Source organism: Ursus maritimus, unplaced genomic scaffold (assembly GCF_017311325.1).
Source record: "Ursus maritimus isolate PB19 unplaced genomic scaffold, ASM1731132v1 scaffold_37, whole genome shotgun sequence".
Lineage (NCBI taxonomy): Eukaryota > Metazoa > Chordata > Mammalia > Carnivora > Ursidae > Ursus > Ursus maritimus.
In genome coordinates this window covers 250,014-256,408 of record NW_024426341.1, presented here as the reverse complement: position 1 = coordinate 256,408, position 6,395 = coordinate 250,014, and the positions used below count along the sequence as shown (strand labels likewise).

General features: G+C 41.0%; 1 pseudogene; it reads right to left on the bottom strand.

The window, feature by feature from the left end:
* Positions 1–3,138: 3,138 nt before the first annotated feature.
* Positions 3,139–4,221, bottom strand: LOC103681604 (annotated as a pseudogene).
* Between the last annotated feature and the right edge of the window lie 2,174 nt (positions 4,222–6,395).

Sequence of the window (6,395 nt, the reverse complement as noted above, 5' to 3'; positions counted from 1 at the left end):
AAGATCAGGACCTGAGCCAAATCCACAAGTGGACACTTATCTGAGTGAGCACCACACCCCCAGGCACCACTAGAGAATCTGCATTTCTAGTCAGCTCCCAGGAGGTGTTGATTCTGCAGGTCCTGGTCTTGGAGAACAGTTTGAGAGCAACGCTGTGGTCCTGTGTTAGAGTCACATGTAAGTAGTTTTAGGTCTTCTCCACCAGGAATCTTCCTTGCACATATTATTGAAAGAATTGTTTTTCACTCACTCTTTGGGTGGGGAAAAAAATCTGTGCTCAATTTTTAAGTAGAAGGGCTCTCAGGGGATATCAAATAATACATACTGAGGAGATTTTATGGTAGGCACAGGAAGGGCCTCCAAAAGACGTCATCCTGGAGAACGTTTGAAAATGTTAGCTTACTCAGTAGGGTAATTAAGATAGCAGATGGACTAAAGCTACTAGTCATTATCCTACAGTAAGAAGATAAGCGTGGATTATCCTAGTTGGGCTAGTACTAAGAAGAGTGAGGAAGAAGAATGGAGTCAGAGAGACATTTGAAACAACTATTGTGCTGGTTTCACAGGTGGAGGAAAGGCCATGAGCCAAGGAATGTGGTGGCAAGAAAGGGGACACTGGAGCAGGAAAGGGGATGTTCTCCTCAGAGCATTCAGAAGGTTCAAGGTTCACAGACATCATTATTTTCCAAAACCCCTTTCATGCTTCTGATCCCAGAACTTTCAGAGAATTATTTGTTTTGAGACACTGGTGTGGATATTTGTTACAACAGTGGAAGGAATCTATCCCATATTTAGGCAATAAGATATTGTTCATAGGAATTGAGTTTGAGCCTCTCAAATCGTTCCCTTGGTCCAAGGCATTTTGTGTTGACATCACACATTAAAATGAGAAACTGGAGTTAATTTGGAGAAATTTGGCCACATTCGATGGTACAGAGAATTTCCCACTATATAGGTGTGACTATGGTTCTGATTTTGAGGACTTTGAGGCATTCAGACAAAAGTAATTCATGGTTTAAATTAAGTCAACCTTAAAATTTTTTTGAAGATTTATTTATTAATTTATTTATTTGAGAGAGATTGAGAGGGGTAGATAGAAGGTGAGAGAGAGAGATAGAGGGAGAGAGAGGAGCACACAAGCAGACTCCTCACTGAGCATGTAGACTGATGTGGGGCTAGATCCCAAGACCCTGACATCTTGACCTGAGCACAAACCTAAAGTCTGGTGCTTGACTGACTGCACCATTTAGATGCCTTACCCTAAAATTTCTTTGACATTAAGTCGCTCACTCTACTTTTACTTTTTATTTTATTTTTCTGTTGAACTTCTTTTTTTTTAATAATAATTTTATTATGTCATGTTAGTCACCATACAGTACATCCTTAGTTCTTGACGTAATGTTCCATGATTCATTAGTTGCGTATAACACCCAGTGCACCATGCAATATGTGCCCTCCTTAATACCCATCACCGGCCTATCCCAGTCCCCCACCCCCTCCCCTCTGAAGCCCTCAGTTTGTGTCCCAGAGTCCATAGCCTCTCGTGGTTCATTCCCCCTTCTCTTTAACCCCACTTTAATCCTTCCCTTCCTTCTCCTACTGATCTCACTTTACTTTTAATCTTTATGTCAAAATGTATACATTCTTTCTATTTCACATTCATGCAAATATTTCTTTTCATTGCAATATTATGCAGGTTTTAAGTTTTCTTTCAACATAATGGAAGGGAGTATGAACAAGTGTGTATGAGTGCACACATATGTGTATGAACATGTTTATTTGAATGAAAGATGTGCACAAGCACACACACTCACATACATACACATGCTCCTCATTCTCAAATATTGTCATTGGACTCAACAAAGTGTATCCAACATTTTTTTCCCTCACAACAATCATTTCAAGTTCTGCATTCCCTTCAGAAATAAGGAAATGGACCGTGGGGGAAGGGAAGGAAAACTGAATGGGAAGAAACCAGAGAGTGAGACAAACCATGAAAGCCTCTGGACTTCAGGAAATAAATTGGGGGTTACAGAAGGGTGGGGGGTGGGAGATGAGATCGCTGACTGATGGGAGTTAAGGAGGGCATGTGTCGTGATGAGCACTGCGTATAATACACAACTAATGAATCGTTGAGCACTTCATCAAAAACTAATTAGGTACTACTCTATGTTGGCTAACTGAACAGACACACACACACACAAAGAAATAAGGAAACGATGTTCAGGTGAATTACATTTTTAACAAGACCATAAAAATGCAGAAAAAACATCCTGAGCATCTTCTCAGGTTCTTACAAAAGGATGCATGCCTAATTCAAGCATGATTCGTTTAATGCAAAAAAAAAATTGTACACTTAACATATGTGCAGCTTACTGCATGTAATTATACTCCAATAAATTAGTTAGAATTTAAATTCTAATGGTGTGTGAGTTATGTCAAATCAAGGGCATATGTAGCTGAGTCACACCTAACAAGGGTGGGAGAAATGTCTTATACCTGGGAGGAAGGCAAAGTCTCACATATGGATATAGAAATAGCCAAATTCAATAAGGCAATTTACATTTGGTAAATTATTTTTTCATAAACTGTACAATTAACCTACATATATAAATGAAATAAATATCATGTATTAGATGAAGCAAGAAAGGAACTATATCTCCATACAACATAGTGGATGACTTTTAGAAACGCAATGTAGACACTGATAATTAGTGCAGAATAGGTCGGAACAACTCCCCATCATACAATTTCATTCCACTATAGAGGCGTTAAATGAAGACTCGCTTTCAGAATGGCTAGTTACACAGTCCTAGAGAAGAGATACAATTATAAAAGCAACCAGAACTGAGAAATCATAAAAATCTGCTTCTTCCCATTCTAAGCATTTTTACTGATAATTGGGGACCGAATTCATGATTACTGCACTACTGAAGTTTATCAGACAGAGCAAAAGCTTAATAAAGTATGTTACTTAAATGTATAGAGAAATCGAATTGAAACAAATGGAAGTTCCAGGAAATGAGTAGAAGGAGCCGATTCTACTTCCATAGCCTGATCAAAGAATGCCAGTTCCTGGCTCTGAGGCTCCGAGTCCTGCAATCATGGGCACTTCTTCAGCCCCAGGACCATTGGCCCTTACATAACTGGAACCCCAATGATTCCTTTCAGAGCCCCCTTCATGTCTCTGTTCCTCAGGCTGTAAATGAAGGGGTTCAGCATGGGGGTGACCACCGTGTACATCACCGAGGCCACTGCACTTGCGTGGGAGCTCTGGGTAGCAGCAGAGCTAAGGTACACTCCCAGGCTCATAAAATAAAATAAGGAGACAACTGAGAGGTGAGATGCACAGGTGGAAAATGCTTTATACTTGCCTTGAGCTGATGAGATCCCAAAGGATGGAGGAAACTATCTTAGCGTAAGAGTAAAGGACCCCAGCCAGGGGAGCACCCCCAGCAACATAGCTGCAAAATACATCACAATGTTATTAAGAAAGGTATCAGAGCAGGCAAGTTGGATCATCTGATTGAGTTCACAGAAAAAGTGGGGGAGTTCCACCTCTGTACAGAAGGACAGCTGCAACACCATTAAGGTTTATAAGAAGGAATGCAGGAGACTTATGATCCAGGACATCAGAACCAACAGTTCACAGAGCCAGAGGTTCATGATGACCGTGTGGTGCTGGGGATGACAGATGGCCACAAAACTGTCATAAGCCATCACATCCAGGAGAAAGTTGTCCAGTCCTAAAAATATTATGAAAATGTACATCTGGGTGATGCAGTCTGCTAAGGTTATGACTTGTCCCTGAGTCTGGATGTTCCACAGCATCTTGGGGACGGTGGTGGAGGTTAAACAGATGTCTACAAAGGACAGGTTGGCTGGGAAGAAGGACATGGGGGTGTGGAGGTGGGAGTCTGAGCCGATGGACAGGATGAGGAGCAGGTTTCCAAACACAGTGATCAGGTACACGGAGAGGAAAAGAACAAATCTGAGGGGCTGCAGTTCTGGTCCCTCTGAAAATTCCAGAAGAAGGAATTCTGACATCTTTGTATCATTGCCTAATTGCACATGGTTGTACGACTATCAGCAAAGAGGAAAAAGACATCATTAATTTTTCATGAGGAGCATTTCTCAATTGGCACAAATGCCACAATTTATATTTTATAGTCAAAAAAATAATTTAAGTATTTTGTGTAGGGATTGTCCCCCTTGAAGAGATTCCCTCCCATCCCATCTCTGATTAGGCATTGGGTCTCATTCCCCACCTTCCCCCACACAGCTCCTGCGTTCTACTGTTTTATTAAGAATATCTTTTGTGCATTTGAGGAATATGTACTGAGTGTCAAACATGTCCAGGCAAAGTCTAGGCAATCAGTACAGGATCCTGAAAACCAAAACCCACTGTAATCCAATAGTGGAGAGAGAGCAGAAACAAATAAAATAATAATAATACATTAGCAGTTGACAAGTGCTATGAAGAAAACAAGAGTATATATCAAGGAGAGAGCCGATATGAGTGTTATTTTGTAATTGGTTTTCAGACAAGACCAGCAAACAAGGTGGCATTTGAACAGAGGCCCCAGGGAAGTGAGGGCAAGATCTGCAGTCATGTCTGGGGAAGTGTGTGCTGGCAGAGGGAATGGCATCTGCAGAGGCCCTGAGGATTCGACTACTTTGAGCTGTTGAGTCCAGAAAAGGAAGCAAGCGTGGGAAGGGGAATAAGCAGGAGAGTGATGAGAGATAGTGTCAGGCAATTTCAAAGAAGTAGTGGTCTCTCTGCTGATTCAACTTCAAGAAGAAAGGAGTCACTCACCCACGCTATATACTTCTTGTATTTTATAATCTACTTGCGAAGGTATCCTGTAATGGAAATAGAGCCCCTCCTGAGTACCGTCTGGTGATGGAGTTCAGGCCTCTGTATTATACGAGTCACCTAGAAATATATTACACTATGTGCCCTTGCTCTGAAGACTGGTCTCACTCCACAAGGCACACACACACAGACATATATACACAGACACACAGACAGACAGACACACACACACACACACTTAGACATACCCCACATCATTGCTCCCTGGGCTGTATTCTTTTTTTTTTTTTAATGTAAATACCTTTTTTTTTAATGATTTTTTATTATATTATGTTAGTCACATACAGTACATCCCCGGTATCCGATGAAAGGCTCGATGATTCATTAGTTGCCTATAACACCCAGTGCACCATGCATACGTGCCCTCCTTACGACCCATCACCGGTCTATCCCATTCCCCCCGCCTCCCCTCTGAAGCCCTCAGTTTGTTTCTCATAGTCCATAGTCTCTCATGTTTCATTCCCCCTTCTGATTACCCCCCCTTTCTTTATCCCTTTCTTCCCCTACCGATCATCCTAGTTCTTATGCTCCATAGATGAGAGAAATCATATGATAGTTGTCTTTCTCTGCGTGACTTATTTCACTTAGCATTATCTCCTCCAGTGCCAGTGTGGTCTGAGAATATGCAGGGGATAATTTCAATCTTTTGGTATCGGCTGAGACCTGTTTTGTGTCCCAGAACATGGTCTATTCTTGAGAATGTTCCATGAGCATTAGAATAGAATGAGTATTCTTTGGTTCTGGGGTGTAGTGTTCTATAATATATCTATGAGGTCCAACTCATCAAGTATGGCATTCAAAGCCTTTGATTCTTTGCTTAGTTTTTGCCAGGGTGTTCTGTCTATTTCTGAGAGTGGAGTGTTGAGGTCCCCTACTATTAATGTATTTTTATTTATATGTCTCTTTATTCTGGTTAAGAGTTGCCTTATGTATCTTGCTGCTCCCCTGTTGGGGGCATATATATTTATAATTGTCATATCCACTTGTTGAATACTTCCCTTAAGAATACTATAGTGCCCTTCTGCATCTCTAACTATAGTCTGTAGTTTAAAATCCAATTTATCTGATATGAGAATTGCTACCCCAGCTTTCTTTTGAGGTCCATTTGCGTGAAAGATGGTACTCCATCCCCTTACTCTCAGTCTGAATGCATCTTTGGGTTCCATATGAGTCTCTTGTAGACAGCAAATGGATGGGTCATTTCTTTTTATCCAATCTGCAACCCTGTGGCATTTTGGGAGAATTTAAGCCATTCACATTAAGACTGAGTACTGAGAGATATGCTTTTATTGATGCCATGTTGCCAGTAAAGTATTTTTTGTATTGGCTGTGACTTTCTGTTCTGTATCACTCTTGGGGCCTTTTTACTTTTATAGAATCCCCCATAATATCTTCTGTAGAGCTGGTTTCGTGGTTACGAAATTGGTTAGTGACTGACGATTCTGAAATGTCTTTATTTCTCCATCAATTCTGAATGACAGCCTTGCTGGATAAAGGATCCTTGGCTGCATGTTTTTCT